Source organism: Cebus imitator, unplaced genomic scaffold (genome assembly GCF_001604975.1).
Source record: "Cebus imitator isolate Cc_AM_T3 unplaced genomic scaffold, Cebus_imitator-1.0 Scaffold45, whole genome shotgun sequence".
Classification (NCBI taxonomy): domain Eukaryota; kingdom Metazoa; phylum Chordata; class Mammalia; order Primates; family Cebidae; genus Cebus; species Cebus imitator.
The window spans coordinates 12,329,909-12,348,575 of record NW_016107360.1 but is presented as its reverse complement, the minus strand read 5'-3'; the positions used below and the strand labels follow the sequence as shown (position 1 = coordinate 12,348,575).

Here is an 18,667-nt window from a genome sequence, read left to right as displayed (position 1 = left end):
AGAATTTTATGTTTATACCACCTACTTAGCCAGAATACCGCCAGCTTGTTTATAAGTATTTTGTTCTTGGTGTTGCTGTAAATGTCACTGCACCTCACCCTGAAATGAGTTTTTAAGAGGTATTTTATAGTTCATGCTCTTCACTATTGATCAGACTTAAAAAGTAATTGCCTCTTTTGAAGCTTTCTTTTGCCCTTGAAAACATCTCCTCCATGTTCTTTCAAAACAGTGTTTCAAAATCGCGTCCCCAGATGTCCATGTGTGGGGGGCGGTTATCAGATAAGATTTTGGCAGAAAGTCCTAAGTAAAGTTATTTTGCTATAAATCCAGTCCAGTTCTTATTAAAATAGCCAAAGAACATGTGGCTGTGAGCATGTGGCAGGGTGCTGTTTGTTCTTATAAGCAATTAACTGACATAAGAACAATTGTAAAACTTGTAACATGTAGCAACCCCTACATATTAAACAGTATATTTAGTGCCACATGGTGAAAGCTCTGTCTAATATCTGCCTTTTAGGTAATGTTTGTGGTAGCAACACAGCCTGATTGTTAGGTATTAAGTCTGTTGAGGAGAGATGGCTTCTTAGTTTTGGGGAACACGGACTTTGGGAATAGAACTGTCCACGTTTAAATGTTCACATTTAAGTTTCACTCAAACCTGTGTCAGTGTGTATGCAGTGTAACCTGTAAATGTTTGTATTTCAAATAGTCTGTATTTCTCAAGGGTCATTTAGGCTGCTACTATATAAGGAAAAGATTGCTTCCCTAGAATTAACCGGTTATCACTTAGGGAGACTGCTATTGCAGACAGGATAGGTTATACTTTGAGTCCTTTCGAGTAATGGTGCCAGTATCATTTGTGCATTCATTTGGGGTCTGTTGAGCATCTGTATATATAAAGCACAATGCTAGGCATTTGGGAGGTAGCGGGAATCAGACCTGGATTCCATCCCTCAAGAAGCTTATAGTCCAAGTGAGAGGATATGTATATATGTAACCATAATACAAAATGGAAGATTATAAATGATAGTATAAAATAGGATTGGACAATATACTGCAGGAGTAACATACCCATATACACATATCTTTCAATTTTCTCTTCTTACATCCTTGGGAAGTCCTCTACCATGCTTGTATTGTCATGATAGGATCCTGTTTTTAAACTAACTAAAATGAGCTCATTTGGCTGTAAAAAAATAAATAAATATGTCACTTAGACTGGGTTCTAATTGATGGCCTGCAGGAACCAGGGTCCTGTTATATTTCTTCAGTAAAAGACAAATATTGGTAAATTTAAAACAATGGTAGAGGCTGGGTTCTTGCCTGTAACCCCAGCACTTTTGGGAGGCTGAAGCAGGAGGATCGTTTGAAGCCAAGAATTCAAAACCAGCCTGGGCAAAAAAGTGAGACCCAGTCTCTATGAAAAATTAAAAAAAAAAAAAAAAACAAGGCATGCTGATGTGCATGCCTGTAATCCCAGCTACTCAGGAGGATGAGTTGGGAGGATCACTTGAGCTCTGTAGGGACAGGCTGCAGTGAGCTGTGTTTGTGCTACTGCACTCCAGCTTGGGTGACAGAGTGAGACTGTCTCTGTCAATCAGTCAGTCAGTCATCAAAGAAACAAATACATGTAGAGACCCAACTTGGGCTATTAGAACTATGAATATTTAGTTGAAGATGATTATTGGCTATTGCCTTTGAAACTGTTCATATTAGAGAAATTCCCAAATTAAAAAAAGAAGTATCCCCTATAGTTATTGAAATTCTTCTTTGAACAGCCAACATGCATGGAGTGCTCAGTACCCACCAGGCACTGTTCAATGCACGGGGTTGACAGCAGCCGTTAAGAGATGACACCCCTGCCTTCAGGAAATTTGGGTTTTAGTGTGGAAGACAGATGATACATGAGTAAATAAGTAAACAAGATGTTTCTGATAAGCCTAAGTGCTAGAAGGAAATTAGTAGGTAATGAGACGGAAAGAGACAAGCAGTTATGCGGAGTTTTGTGGAGGGGCAGTGGGACAACATTGGTTAGGGTCAGGGAAGGCCCATCTGGAGAGGAGAAATTTATTGGGACCAGAGTGATGTGAAGGACTCTCTGGAAGAAGACTGTAGCAAAGGCCTAAGGCAGGAACAAGTTGACCTATTAGAGGGACGGAAGGAAAACCCATATGGTTAGAACACTGAGTGAGGACCGTGGTGAGGTTGGCAGGGGACCTGAGTCCTAGTAGGCCATGATAAGTAGTGACAGTAGCGGATAGGTTCCTAGGCTAGTGCACAAAAGACCATTTATTTCAAGTGGAAGCCCAGTTCTAGTTTTTTTTTTCCCTCTTTAGTGAGTCTAAGTTGAATAATGGGGCCTGGAAGCAAGTCGCTGCTAGGGAAAGAAGGAATAGGAGAAAAGAACACTTGTTTTCTTTCCTGGATTCTCCTGGCACATCTTAAAAAGTGCAATTTATGTCATCATCTCTCTTCATCTAGAGCCCTTTATCTAAGCAGCAGATAGGCTTATGAGTCTTGGATTTTCTTTCCCTGTTGTGATACTCCTTCCTTGTCGCCCTGTAGCACTCCATTTTCTGAATTTAATTTTGTCTTTCTTCCTCTCTTAATCATTCCCATTCAAAACTCTGATTTCTTCAAGGCAGCTGATGGTAGCTGATAGTAGGAAAGTAAATCTGATTCATAGTGTGAATAATGGATGTGGTCTGGTCCACTTATCAAGTCATTTGCATTTTACAAAGGGTGTTTGTTAAGCCGAATGAATCTTCTGTTTTAGGTAACAAGATGGTGAAATAAAGATGAGTAAACCGTGTCAGAGGTTTGGAGGGTGATCTTTTTTGGGGAGGGGAGAGCCAGCCTTGCTTGCTTGCTTGCCAGAGGCAGTTTGCTCCTGTCTGCTTTTACGGCTTCTTCCTTTCTTCCATGCACAAATTCTCTTGAAAGTTCCTTATTTATCTGTAAGCATTCTTTGTGTTGCTACTGCAGCAGCAGCAGGGAGTTCCATAGTCAGGAGTACACAGTGTGAAGGCTCAGAGATGGGTAGGGGTGGGGGCAGTGGTGACAATGAACGTATCCATTGTTTGCAAGTTGAATATTTATACATTGAGGGCTAACTGTATCTTAGTATTTTATTTGAAAAGTTTCACCTGCATTTGGAGGAGTTGAAAGATGTGATTATGGTTGACCTTCTTTCCGTGTCTATGTTTAATTTCTACTCTATGTTTATGCATGTGGATGCAGGGTAATTCTGAATAATGGTAATGATGAAGGATCATCATTACACAGAAGATCATTCTATACTCCTAATTAAAATTATGGCTGGAAATTGCTTCCTTATGTGTAGCTCCGATTGCCTTCCCAATAATTTTACTTTATAACTTCTCTTTAATCCTCTCCTTACCACCCTTAAGAATCTTTCCATGTCCTTGAAGTTGACTCATTTGAAATCTCTGTGGGCAGCCCTGGTTTCCCCTAAGCTATGGGTGTCCTGATACTTTGTTCCCATAAGTCTTTCAGCTTCTAAGTAAAACAGTCTTTGCTTCCTCTTCTCCCACTGCATTTTTTAATGAGTTCTGGTTCTGGAGCATGACTTGATTTCATGTTGTGGTCAATATTATAAATTAGCTGAGCCTTACTGATCCTTGTTTTCCCTAACGAATTCATTGCTAACTGTCTTTTGGGCCAAGACCGCCAAGTACTGTATTGCTTACCCTAATTAGTATTCTCTGATGACAATCAAGTGACCGATAGCTCACATGTTTTCAAAATGAGCACTTATTGTATTCCATATCATCAGTTATAGTAGGAAAATTACATATAATGATATTCTCCATGGAATTCCAAGCAAGAAATGTTTTACCCAAGAAGGATCTGATCATGGGGGTAGTAAAATCAAAGAGTATTTGTTTTTCAAATCAGTAGTTTATGTGGCCAGTCTTTGCCCCATGTTCCAGGTGAGGTTGTTTAGTACAATAAATTTGAAGATTCGTGCATTGCATTTTCCATTCCATTAAATTTCAAGAATCACTTCTAATAATATGTCGAAAGAAGAGAAGTGTTTTGTTGATTTTCCCATAGCAGAGGAAACTTTTGAGAACAAATGCCCATGGCAAAGTAACAGCCCAGTTTTCCAACCTAGAGATTAGAAAAATCAGGCAATATTTGACTCTCTGAGAGTTGTAACAGAACTCTATGCAAATTGTAGGATACTACTCTGGGATAAGCCCTGAAGATTTGTGGTTGGTGTTGAGAAGTGCTGTTTTTGGTCATTTATTGGATGGATAAAGAATGTTGTATACAGAGCTTAGTCCACATATTGAAGGTAAGGTTGTATTGACCATGGACCAAATGTCTGTTCATTTTGCAAAATGCTTATAGGAAAAAGAGATTATACCTATGATCTTAAGGATATTTTTAAAGATTCTAGTCATCTAGTGCATACTGTGGTTTTATTTATGTAAGGAGAGAAGGCTCTGGTGAAACAAAAAGTGTTTTGGAAGGGGGTTGAGAATCTTCTGTTACTTCCCTAAACTTGGGCAATAGGGAGAAAGTTTACTGTGTACAGTCAGGTATACTCATTTAGTTTTTTTTTAAGTTATAGAGAACACTCATTTTAAGGGTCTTCTGTCATTGTGAATATACAAATCACTGACATGCAATTCAGTCATATTGTACTGAGGGTTCCTAGTCTTACTGAAACAAATGAACAATCTTTTGTCCAGGATAATTTGGCATAGAAACTACTGTGGTAAGTTAGGGCATCTTAAAATTTTATATGTGATTAAGTTAAAAACTCCAGAATCTCTGATGTGAGGCCTGAGAATACTTTGTTTCTGGAAAGCTTACCAGGTAATGGTGATGATAATCTGGGTTTGGGACCATGCCCCATAATTCTCAGAGAATTGTTATTCGCAAAGATTTTCCTGGAATATACTTGTAGTGAGGGATGCTGGTAGTAAGGGATCTGTGGGTCTGATTCAGTTGTAAAGCACTTGTCATGCCAAATATTGAAAGATTAATCTCTGTTCTTTGGCGCAACACACATACATTTGGTATTCTATCCAATCTTTTGTGTTCAGGAAGTTGTGGAATACTGTATGTAGGCAATAGACTAAGGAATGGTGTGAGAGCAACCCTTTTGAGAGAGAGTGATACCATTTAGACTCATGATTGCATTGGAGTACCATTCCACATAGAGCTTCACGTTTTATACCACATGGCCCTCAGAAAACCCTGGGTAAATTCACACAGATGTTGTTTAGTAGCATCCACGTTTTCCAGATGAGGAAACTGAAACATGGAAGCATTAAGTGGCTTGCCTCACATTCGTGTGACTACTAAGTGTTGAAGCTTTTGCAAGGTTTCTGATACCAAGAAGGCCTTGCAGGGGAGTGTGAATGTGGGTAGCTACATAAACTCACATTCTTTGTGTCTCATTTATAAACATGTAAGAATTTAGCTCTCAGTTTATGTTGAGTACATTCTGTGAAATGTATTTATTTTTCAACCACTCCCTAGTTGAACAGAATTAGTTTGTAGACTCAAGCCAGGTTAAAAAAATGTTTTTTGTTTGGAGAGGGTCCTTGTTTTTTTTTCCCAGTAGAGTTTTTGGCTTCCTTTGGATTTCATGAGAAAAGCCTTGGCCTAATACATTTCATTTAAGTTTATCCTTGTTGTATGAATATATTATAAAGGTATCCAGAGGCCTTCAGTAATGTGCATGCTTTCACTAAAATCAGCTAATGACCTAGTAAAGGTTGCTAATAAACTCTGCCTCAATACTAAATCACTTTAATAAAAACAGAGTTTTAGCATACTTGTACAAATGACATAAATATTTGTATATACACTGGTTACATAGAATTTTAATTCCTTGTCATAAAAATACCTTATGTTTAGGCATTATTTCACTTTATATCTTAAAGAATTGAGGAGTGGTGGAAAGCTATTGACAGTGTTGTTAGTTGTAAAAACACATAACACATTAACTGCATATACTCTGATCCCACTATTAAAAAAATGTGTTTGGAAAGAAGCAGCACGTTATCTGGAAGAATGTAATGTACCAACTTATCTCTGGATGGTGGGATTATGGATAGTTTATACTTCCCCCCCCTTTTTTTTAAAATTTTTTACAATGAACATGTATAACTTCTATAAAAAGCACAAAATTACTTATTAAAAACTTACTTTAATGAGAGGCCTACAGACTTTTTCTCAGCTACTTTAGTAAGCATCCAGGGAAAAAGGAACTTGTAGTTCTTTTGCTATAGTATTGCTTTGTTTCCCTAAGTTAAAAAGTCCTCTCTCATTTTACCTTATTAGTACCTCTTAACTGGAGAAGGTTCCGTGTAACTAAGTTAAACACAAGTTCCTGCATCAAAATCACCTGGGTATGTTTATTAAAAAGGCAGATTCTGGGACCCCAATTCACACCAAATGAATAAAAAAAATGTTTGGGGCCTAGAAATCTGAATTCTTATTAGGCAACACAGTTGACTCTGATGTGCAGTTACATTTGAGTTTCATCCTTCTGCTTGTAGATTTCTTCATGGATAGCTATCTTACAATGGTTAAAGCATCTTCTAGACTATTTTTTCATCTTCAAAGTTTTGAAATAACCATACGCCTGCATAATATCCATTTTGTTGTCAGGAACGTTAAGAGATTCTCTAAAATATGAGAGGTAGAGGGAGTTTGGGGGGTATTCACAGAGGGTCTTCTTATATGACTAAGACCCCTGTCCACTGCAAGGGAGCTCCTGCTGTTTAGGTTGGAGGCCTGACGGTTGGCCGCGAAGCGTCAAGGAAAAGAGTCTTGCATCAGAGAACCCAGTGATTCTCAGAGCTTCTCTCAGAAGGCTACCCCAAACTTAAGTTTCCTGAAGAATAACTCACTTTTTTCTTTCTACTTCTCTCCCAGTCAGAACAATGGGTTATCTTAAGAAATCAGTAAATCAGCATCTTGTGTTCTGAGTGGTGCATTCTTTTGAAAAAGTCATTATGTGAAAAAATTCACACAATGATGTGTTTATTTTGAATGTGTGCCATCATGCAGAAGGTACAGTGCAGCTACCCTTGGTTTCCTGTTGATTGATATAATTCGCAACAAGTCAGTGCTAAGTATAAACTCAGCAAATACAAAGTCATTGCTAAGTATAAACACGCCTTCTTGCTGAATTGGCCTGGAATGGTAGTTCTCAAATATACCGCACATCAGAAGCTCCCGGAGGTTGCTGGAGCACAGGTTGCTGGGGCCACTGCCAGATTTCTAATTCATTATGTCTGGGGCTGGGCCTGTGAATATGCATTTCTAGTAAGTGCTCAAGTGTTGCATCAGCTGCAGGTCTGGGGACCACACTTTGGGAACCACTGACCTAGAAGATACATCTCAGTAACCAGGATTATGATCACATGTACAACCTGATTTTTAACTTGCAGTTTTTAAAGTGGCCTCCTAGAATTCTGAGTAGATGCTGCTAAGAGAGGATTTTTTTTTTTTTTTTTTTGTAATCAAGTGGTGGGCCACTGAAATGGTTTGGCTGCATCCCCACCCAAGTCTCATCTTGAATTGTAATTTCCATAATCCCCACATGTTGTGGGAGGGGCCTGGTGGGAGGTAATTGAATCATGGGGGCACTTACCCCCCATGCTGCGGTTCTTGTGATAGTGAGCAAGTTCTGATGAAATCTGATGGTTTTATAAAGGGCTTTTTCCCCTTTTGCTTGGCACTTCTGCTTGCTGTCGCCTTGTGAAGAAGGATGTGTTTGCTTCCCCTTCTGCCACAATTGTATGTTTCCTGACACCTCCCCAGCCATGCTGAACTGTGAGTCAATTAAACCTCTTTCCTTTATAAATTACACAGTCTTGGGTATGCTTTTATTAGCAGTGTAATAATAGACTAATACAGCCACATTTTCCTTTTTTTTTTTTTTTTTTTTTTTTTTTAATATTTTAATTCTTTCTTTTTTTTTTTTTTTTTTTTTTTTTTTTTTTGACATTTATCTCCAGTTTTATGAAATAAAACTTTTTGTCACTTTTTTTTCTTTTAGACCTCCATGGTGAAATGAGGTGCCAGTGGTGTTTCTCTGTAAGGGTTAACATGAATTAAGGCAAATCTGGTGAAATGTGTTGTCCAGTCAGGCGTCACAACTCCCCTTGCATACCTTGACATTGTCACCATTCCTGATGCAGGTCCATGCAAGGCCACTCGATAGGCTAGATTCCATCCCATTTCCACAGCTTCCTCTGGCATCTGTGTCCCCACCCTGACATGGGTTATACCTAAGATTACACATGTTTTCCTAAAGGGCATTCACATTTAATAGTAACTCTTAAATACTTCAAAGACTGAAGGCATGGCTTCTAAGGCTAGAGTGAGATGCTTTGCGGAAGGGTCTGTCCATTTTTCCTTGCCCCAGTACTCTTAAGGTTAGCCTTAGGATCCTTGGCCTAGTATGCAGCTGTCAAGAGACTTGTCAATTCTAGCCAAAAGCCAGCTCCAGAACTTTCTGGAATATATATCCTGAGCTGTTGACTACTGCCTGGGATATCCCAGAGACTTGATTGCGTTTCTGGAACAAACTGTTCTTGAGAGGCAGGGGGCTTCAACCAGAAAAGCCATTCCCCCTCTTCTAGAGGAGATCATTTCAAGAATGTACTCTCCACTGGCATGGAAGCTTTTGGGGGTGGGGTGGGGTTGGGAAGGGACTGGGCCTTGACCTGGAAAGGAGAGGACCCCCTTGTTCTTTTCACTTCTCCCCTCCCGTCCCCTCCCTTCCCTTCTCTCCCTCATATGGCAGACTTTTGCTCCTGCACTGTAACCGAGGTGGCTGTAGAGATACTTGTGTCCCTGAAGCACCGTAAGGTGGGGAATGGGAAATGCAGTCTTGTTGGAAGAGGGTTTAGGAACTTATCTCAGAGTTGCTCTTCTTGCATCATTACCTCTGCCCTTCCTGTGCTTTGTGACACTCAGAGCCTCTGGCCTCTGTGCTGTTCCAAGCTCATTCCTGCCTGACTTGCTCCTTTTCCTCTAGGTCTGTGTAGAAGGTACCCTCCCTCCAAAAGACCTTATCCAAAGTGGTCTCCCAGCCATGTCCATCCCCTCTCCTTATTAGGCTCCTTTTTTTTTTCCCCTAGCTCTTATCACTACTTGAAATTATTGTTTATAAGTTTATTTATGTATTTGTGTCTCTCCTGCACTAGGAGAGGTGAGAATAGGAACTTTTTCTAATTCACTTCTGTGTCTCCAGCACCCTAAGGTAATTGTCTGGCAAACAGTAACTATGCAGTAAATATTTGTTGCATGAGAGTGAAAGTGAGGCAAGCACATTGCTTTTGCCTGGAGTAGTGTGTTACTAGGGTAGCTTTGGAGGATGATGGAGATTGTGAAGGGGCTACATCCTTCCCATCCCTAACCCCTTCTTGGTGCCTCCATTGACTGGAATATGGTACACTTGAACCATAGGATAAGGCCAGGGTGTAGATGAGGAAAGCTGCCATATTTGGCAGTCTTGTAGGGAATTTGTTTGCTTGGATCCCATACCGATGGAGTCACCCAAAGGTCTTGTTCCATCTGAAAAGCTACACTGGAGACCAACCTCGGTCTTGCGTTGGCAAGGCCTGTGCATCAGCTGATTGAATTCTAAGCTGAAAGCATCATCTGTCTGTTATGTAGCACTGATGAGAAACCAGTGCTTGAGAAACCACAAGGCCCAGAAGTCTCATTTTTTAGTCATCTCTCATGCTTACACTGAGTGAGGGTGGTGGTGAGGTGGGACAGGGAGGATAGGTACAGGAAAATGCCAGACAGGATGGGCAACCCCGGCAGCTTGCGGTCCTTCCAAGGGAATATCCTCAACTCTAGTCCTTTGAACACCAGAATGATGTTAATCAGGGGATTTTTTTGTATCAGCATTGTCAACATTTACATTCACTTTACACATTTGATTTGCATCTGAAAAGACCAACTATAATCAACATTTAAGGGATAACACTCAAATTTGCATCTGATTGAACAGACATGTTAAGTAATTTTAGCCCCTGCTGTTGCTAGGAAACCAATTAATAATGCTCCACATTTCATTAAAAACCGGGTTCTATCTTTGCTTTCATTTAACTTCACAATTCAGCTGCTTGTGCTGCACTTTTTCCCCCTCGGTAAATTGTGACAGATAAATTATCGTTTTACTAAATTTATTTCTGTGATTACAATTGTTAGTCATATCTGTCAATACAACTTCAAAGCTTTTTAAAAATGCTTTAGGGGAGAAAACTGAATTTTAACTGTTAATCATTTTTTCCTTTATAGCTTATTGCATCTTAAATAATATTTTTGTGAAGGCCTTCCAAATTGTGGGTTAACAAAAAAAAAAAATAGCAATCTTTCCTGTTCTATAATTGCACCTTCTCAATGTAGTGACTAATAATTAGAATATTAGGCACTATTCAGAAACTGACAGACAGCTGATTAAGCATTCAGCTGCATTTTATTTTTCTCTGCTTTCCATGGTTTGTAGGCTAGATCAGGTTCTGTCCTTTATACAGTGCAATTAAAATTTTTATGACTTTATTTCACATAATAGACTCCTGCTCTTATAAAGTACATTTTTTAGCTACTGTAATGCCTCTTTGAGCCAATCAGCTGGGTAGCTGCATTTAAACAGTAATGGCATTGTACAGTTTAGCATTTTGTAGTATTGATCTGGCCAAACTGCTCATTAAAAAGCAAAATTAGTTCCTATTCACATTTGTTCTACAGCTTTTCAGTCACTTCATTTAAACGTGTCTGGTTCTTCAACTTAGTTAAATGGTGATCTCTCCTCTTTTCTAAGGGCTAAGAAGAGCAAAATAGAATCTGCTTTCATATTTTATACTCTACTTTGATCTTTTGGATCTATCTGAAGGTAAAGTGCCAAGGCCATGGACTTTGGAAGCACAAGGCCCTGCAGTCAGGTTCTAGCTTGGCTCCCTCTGTGGCTCTCAGCCTGTTTGTCAAGTGAAGATGAAAGGATGGCAGTGGGGAGAAGGTGACACCCAGGATGGTGAAGAGTGGGGCAGGCAGCAGATAGCTGGAACCTCTTCCTTCCCTTTCTCTCGAGAACAGCTTGGGCTGCCGCAGCACACAGTATCACAGACTAGTTGGCGTCAAGGGTCAAAAAGTGTTTTTCTCAAGTTTTGGACACGAAAAGTCTAGGAGCAGGGTGCTGACAGGGTTGGTCTCCTCCAAGGCCTCTCTGCCTGGCTCACAGACGGCCGCCCCGAGCTGTGTCCTCACAGAGTCTTTCCTCTGTGCACGCACACTCCTGGGGTCTCTCTGTGTGTCCAGCTCTCCTCTTAGTAATCACATTGGATTAGGGCCCATCCAAATGGCCCCATTTTAACTTAATTTCCTTTTTAAAGGCCGTATCTCCAAATTGTTTCTGAGGTACTGGGGGTAAGACTTCAATATGTGAATTTTGGGAGGACACAAGTCAGCCCCAAACAGACACTGACTGAGATGCTGCACGTGGCACAGTGCTCTCTCCTGTTCACTCAGTTTGGTTTTTACTCAGCAGTCGAAACAGCTGAAACATCAACAGAAGAACCAGGAAATGGGGTTCTTTGGTGGTGACTTTTCTGGTTAGCTTTTCTGGTTAGGTTAGAATTGATCAGAAATAGTAATATTACCTGCCCCCCTGATTTTTGGTTAGTATTTCTACCTTTTTGGATCTGTTCTATGGCCACTTTTTCCTGACCTTAGAGTCACGAATCTTAGGATTTTAAGACACTTATCTCCACCCTCCATCATTGCTATAGATGTGTATGCACAAGGTGCAGGAGATAGGGTTGCATGTCCACTTCCATTTTTAAATGAATTCTGGGGAAGTGTTTGCCTCTGATGTGGCTGGCAGGGACCAGGCTTTGTGGCCAGCACACAACGGGCAATTAGAATATAATGACACAGACACTGTAGAGAAGATCATTCGTTCATTCAGCTAATCTTTTCTGAGTGCCTACTGTGTGCCACTGTGCTGGTCACTTGGGTTGCAGTGACAGAAATAGGCATTGTCCCTGTTCTTACGAAGCTTACAGTCTGGTGGGGAAATAGACTTTAGTCAGGTCATATCCCGGTTCTACCAGAGCAGCTCCGATAAGTGCAGGAAAGGAAAGGCATGGGCTGCCTTGAGGGTGAGTAATGTTGGGGGTTAGGGAAGGCTTTGCTGATTGAACTGAGATCTGAAGACAGTGAGACTTACTTTGAAGAAGGGGTGAGTGGTAGGGGCCACAGTGATGGAGGGGTCATGATTCAGAGTACAGGCAGGAGCATTTCCGAAGAGCAAACTGCATGTGCACAGGCCCTGAGACAGATAGCAGATTAACATGGAAGCCACAGAGAAAGAGCAGTGTGGCCAAAGGAGAGAGCGAGGGTGGGGCATGCAGGGTGACACAGCTGGAAAGTCCTCTGGAAAGGCTGGGGGAGTTGGAAAAGACTTCCCAAGGAGGTGACATCTGTGTCTTTAAGGATAGAACTGATTTCTTCTGATAGAGAGGAGGGAGAGGCATCTTTAGCTAGGATATCAGTATTTTGGTGTGTTCAAGAAATAATGAGAAGTTCATTGTGGCTGAAATGTCACTTATGTGAAGGAACCCATCATTCTAGTTAATGGAAGTTCATACTTCACTGGGTTCTAGCTAACTGGGGGCTCACTAAATTTTCCAAATTGGGATGTGTCTGCCTCTAACTATGGAGGGGCTTATTACATAGAGAATGAATGAATGAACACATGAGTGCTGCATCCCTGCATGGGTAGTGTTGATTGGCATTCCAGGATTGCCGTAACCTTGCAAGCGATGATACATTAGTGTTTCATCTGTTCAGGTCTGGTGGATTGAAGGAAGGCAGGCCACATTGACATCTCAGGCCCAGCTGGCTCTTCAGCCACTGTTTTCTTCCCCTCCACAGATCTGGCCTGGGGTGGGGCGGGGGTGGGGGTGCTTAATCCTGCTTGGTGGCCTAGTTGCCTTAACCATTTTCAACTCAAGGCAGAGGGGACCCGAAAGAGCTCCAGCCCTGTGATCTGGGTCAGCAGTTACTGTTAGGCTGACCTGGGTCATGGTGGCGGAGTTCTGGAAAACAGAGTTCAGATGTTCACATAAGCTGAGCATGTTCCAGACATGATGGGAGCCTGGACTGGGTGGAAGGTGCCCGTCCTGTTTGCAGGGGAGGAAGGGGAGGAAAAGCTGAAACATGAGTTTGGGAGCACATTAGAGAAGACTCTCTGGCAGCTGTATCACTGATGGAAGGTTCTGTATGTTATTTGCTTTTGGCTCAGATGTGAATTCTTATTTCTTTCCCCAAAGGAGCTAAAATCAGATAAAAGATTTAAAATTGGAGCTTAGAATGATATGTTTCTCCTGCTTTTAACAATTCATTTAATTAAACAAATAAGGCCACTTGCTGGCTGCTGCTAGCAAGAAATTAAATGAATTGTTAAAAAGTGTAGAGGTAGAAAGTATCTATACTTCAGAGATTTTCATAAATGCAAGGAATATTCTTCAATCTTAAAAACTTTTCTTTCTATGTGAACATTGGCACATGTTCTACCATCTTATAAGTATGATGGTAGCTTGGGAGGGAACTTTTGCCAGCCAGCTTCCAAGATTATGGAAACTGTCCTTCAGTGTCCCAAAAGGCGGGGACACCGAAGGTGATTATAAAATGAGGGTATAGATTAATTTGTGAATAATGGGAAAGCTGTGTAAAACAACACCCAAAGGATGTCTCACTTGGTCAACGTGGGCTTAATAATCTATGCCCAATTAAGTGCTATCAGTTTTTCTAGGCCCCACAGAGAAATGTACAAACATATGAGACAATCTTATCAACATTGGTCACATGTATGCAACTATACCTCTGTTAAATTTGTCTCACTTTTAGGGGATTCAGGAAACATTGTGCACCAATTGTCATTTCAGTGAGCACAAGGGTTGGGATAAAAATAGGATCACACATTTCCCCCTTGAGTTTCATATAAATACTGGAGAAGAAATTACATGGATATAGAAACGGAGCTCATATTAAAAATCCTACACCATGCTGCATCTCACAGCTTTGTAGATGATTCCTGGACCCTACCAGCCTGTTTCAAATTGCACATCTCATATGACTATTCTTATTTTGTGCTTGTAGATACTTTTCATTGTAGTTCCATTTTACCTGTAGCTGGGGGTAACAGCTACCTCCCTTAGAGAGCTCCCTGGCTTCAAGCAGGGGCAGCCCACTGGCCAGACGGGAGGGGAGAGCATTGATATGGCAGAATAAGGGAACTCCTGAATTTATTTATTTATTTTTTGAGACAGAGACTTGCTCTGTTGTGCAGTGGCGCGATCTCGGCTCACTGCAATCTCTGCCTCCCAAGTTCAAACATTTCTTCAGCCTCAGCCTCCCGAGTAGCTGAGATTACAGGCACGTGCTACCATGCTTGGCTAATTTTTGTATTTTTAGCGGAGACGGTGTTTCGCCGTGTTGGCCAGGCTGATCTCAAACTCCTGACCTCAAGTGATCCACCGCCCACCCCCGCCATCCGGGCCTCCCAAAGTGCTGGGATTACAGGTGTGAGCCACCATGCCCAGTGGAACCCCTGGATTTCATGGGCAGGGTTAATATCTGGACCTAGGGTTTAGTTTTGGAAAATATGTGGGCTTAGGGTTTAGTTTCTTAGCATCGTCTAAAGAGATTGAAAAGAGAGTAGCAGGGCAGAGCTGAGCAAATCTCCCATTTGTGGTGGGCTTCCCAGCTTAGCTAGGCCTCATCTGGGGAGAAGCTCCAAACAATTCATCCAACAGCTTAAGAGCCCCTGCATGAATTCTAGAGGTAAAAGAATTGTGTGCAACTAGTGGTTCAGTCATCTTCCTCTACCCCTAGGGACAAAAGAGGCCTGCTAGACTGCCTTCATATTTTTATTCACTTCCTTTTAGCATTTGATATTATAGTTTAGCTTCTCCATGTCTCAAGTTCCTCAAGCAATAAAATGGGTTTGATGAACTGGGGTCAGACGTTTCCTTTGGCTATAATGTTCGGTAATTGTGGCATTCTAGGGAGTGCAAAGAAGAGAATAGGCATTCAGTCCTCAAAGACCTTTAATTAGGGAGTTTCATTAAACCCCTGAAAAGTTTAAAAACAAAACAGCCCCACCAAACAAATAAAAACCGTAAGTACTTTTATGTGATAAGGTAAGTGGTATTGCAAGACAGAAAGGGATTGATGGCCCCTGATGTGGGCTTGCGTGCCTGTGGGAGTCTTTGCGGCCATTGGAGGGGTTGGATTGCATATTTTAGGATGGCAGGGTTAGTGGGGACAGAAAAAACTACATCTGTCTTGCTCACTGCTGAATCCAACACATAGTAGGGGCTCGTTAGGCATCGTTGAATGTATCAGTACAGTGGAATATAACTGCTGATACAGATATATGTATAGTAATGCTTATAGTTAGGTAAGGGACTAGTGGGGTAAGGGACAGGGGATGAAGACAAGATTAAGCAGGAGTTTTTATCAGTTCATTGATATGCCCCAAATGCCCAGAATAGCATCTGGCACATAGTGGGTATTCAGTAAATATCTATTGAGTGAATGAGATGATTTATGGCATAATTTGGGGCTGTCATGTAAGTAGTAAGGAGAAGCATGGAAGGTTTTTGAGAAAGTACTGTTTAGGAAAGGTCCATGGCAGCCATGTGGAAAGCCGATTTTAAATGGAGGAATGAAGAAGCAAATTAAGAGATGATGAACTGGGTACAGGGTTGTGAGGAAGATCTGAAATAGATAAGTGGCATTGGAAACAAAAAGGATGGGCAAGATGCAGACATCACAAAAGCAGACTTAGTGAGTGGTTGTCATAGGTGTCAAGGGAAGGTTGAGTGAGAAGATGCCTATGGTCTGAGGTGCTAAGGAGTCCAGGTAAGTTGGAAAATGATCATATGATTGACATAGATAGGGGAAACAAAGTAGGGTTTTGTTGAAGGGGAGGGACTGGGGGCATTAATGGTTACTTTTAGGTACTTAGGTATGATATAAGGGCAAATCATCTCCATTAGGCACTTACTTGCAAGCCAACAAGAGGTTGAAATTCAGGAGCATCCTCTCAGGGCAGGAGATCAGGTTTGTGAGTGATGGTCTGCAGGTTGCCGAGGGAAGAAAGCAGGAGTTTCTTGAGGGTGGGAGTGGGTAGGGAGACCAGGAGCTGCCTGGGGAGCAGCATTGCTACTGCCTCTTGGTTCACAGAGCTGTTGGCTTCCAGTTCAACTGTTTCTTTTAACAGCACCGAGGTCTTAGGAGCCATATTCTGTTCATGTCTGGGGAGCTTTCATTCTACCGGGTTCTCCCTGCCCTCTTCCCCAGCACTGCCTTCATTTCTTATGTAGGGGCATTTTGTTGTTGTAGCCATTTATCTGGTAAGATCATCTGCTATGTGAAAGTTTTATATTTTGTGTCTAATACATGAGCATCCCCTGCGGGAACAGATCCCCCTACTGTTTTTGAAGGATATGCTGCTAATGACTCTGTGTGTGTGTGTGTGTGTGTGTGTGTATTTTAACCTCAAATGACGGGGTAATGTGTACATTATGGATTGAATAAAAACTTGAAGAATGTTAATATGGAAGATTAGAATTAGTAATGAAATACAAGGTCATTTGCCATAGAATACTGTAGCTTTCACATTTTTACTTTAAAAATTCCAGTTTACTAGAAACTTTCAAATATAAATAATTGGGAATGTTAGATCCTTGGTAAAAAAATATTCTTTTTGTGCTCCTCTTGGCAGCACATATGCAAAAACAGGAAAGATACAGAGAAGATGAGCATGGCCCTATGCAGGGATGACACGCAAATTTACAAATCATTTTATACTTTTATCCCTATGAAAAGCTTGAAATGTCATTTACCACCTTTCTGGCTGAGGTGGACCAGACATTTTCAGATTTGCCTGTTTTCCCTGTCCTATTTTTGTTGTAGTTTTTTTTTTTTTTGAATACTGCATTGGTGTTCATAGAAAATAAACTTGGGTAAACCAGAAGTCTGTGAGTTTTGTCAGACTTTAATTGTGTTGTATTGCTTGCTTTTTAAACAAATTAATTCTGAAAAATAATTTAGCGACCTCCCAGTTGTAATTTCTAAATGGCAGTTTGTGTCTGTATATCTCTTCAAGTTAAGCATTTGCTTAAAAGATATTGTTGATGATGTGATGAATGCAGTTTCATGAAACTTGGCAGTTCCCATAAATAATTGAATAACATAAGTTGTACTTACCACTGTAGTGTCTAGACTACAGAATTACCATGAGTTTATAAAAATCCAGGTTACTGTCTAGACAAATAGAATAGTATTTAAAAATTGTGTTTTCCATGAGATAATGATGAGATTTTTAGCATATAGTATTGGGCCAAGTGGGTGGCTATCCAGAGAAAGGTGAGGTTGGTTCCATATCTCATACCATTCAGATAAATTCCAACTTGATCAGTTAATTTTATATGATTACCAGTGTCGTATTCAAAAGAGTTATGACAAAGAAAGAAGGGAGGGAGAAACGAGAAAGGCAATACAGCAAACGACTAGTCTACCTCAGTTGGAAAAAGCAAAAAATGATATTTTTAAGATGGATTTCAAGATAGAAATACATATTTGTGTCTGCATAAAATGCTGAGAAACTAGAAGACATTCCTTTATAACCTTGAGGTAAAAAGGGCTTTTTAGCCCTTTTTAAAAATCCAGCAGCCATTAAAACAAAATTGATAATAAACATTTATAGAACTGTCCACCCCAAATCCACAAAAGATACATTCTTATCAGTACCACATCACACCTACTCTAAAAGTGACTACATAATTGGAAGTAAATCACTCCTCAGTAATTGCATAGCATTTCACAGGTTTAAATGAAATATTGGTTGGCTGCTTGTTTGTTATTTTCCTCCCTTATTCCTTCCTATTTCCATTGTTAAGCACAATTATTGGCATAAAAGAGGTTTTCCATACCCATTTTTAGACTGCATTCTAGCCTGGGCAATAAAGCAAGACTCCTGTTCTCTCTCCCTCTTTCCCTTCCTCTTTCTCTCTTTCATTCTTTTCTTTCTTTCTTTTTTTATCTCTTTTTTCCCCAAAAAACAAAACAAAACAAAATTGATAAATTTGACTAAATTCAAATATTGTTTAAGTGATTTTAAAAAATGCCATAAGCAAATTCAAAAGACAAATGACAGAGAAGAAACTATTTGAAATGAACAAAGAGTTAACCTCTATATAAAGAGCTTCTACAAATGAATAAGAAAGTGACATGAAGGTGGACAGATGATTTGAGGTCAGGAGTTTGAGACCAGCCTGGACAACATGGTGAAACCCTGTCTCTACTAAAAATACAAAAAGTAGCTGGGCATGGTAGTGCACTCCTGTAATCCCAGCTACATGGGAGGCTGAGGCAGGAGAATCGCTTGAACCTGGGAGGCAGAGGTTGCAGTGAGCCAAGATTGCGCCACTGCATTCCAGCTTGAGCAACAAAGCAAGACTCCATCTCAAAAAAGAAAAAAGAAAAGAAAATGTCTTGGAATACCAATAGCCTAGGCAAAGTATATGAACAGATTATCCTCAGAATAAGAAATACATTGTCTTGGCTGGGAATGGTTGATCACACCTGT

General features: G+C 40.6%; 1 protein-coding gene and 1 non-coding gene across 2 annotated transcripts in view; both read left to right on the top strand.

Annotated features, from left to right (window-relative positions):
- JAZF1 (JAZF zinc finger 1) overlaps nucleotides 1-18,667 on the top strand; it is a 342,724-nt gene that overhangs the window by 45,973 nt on the left and 278,084 nt on the right. The window lies entirely within an intron of this gene.
- Nucleotides 16,786-16,891, top strand: LOC119470965. Its single transcript, XR_005199952.1, has one exon. It is a non-coding gene; the product is annotated as a U6 spliceosomal RNA (small nuclear RNA).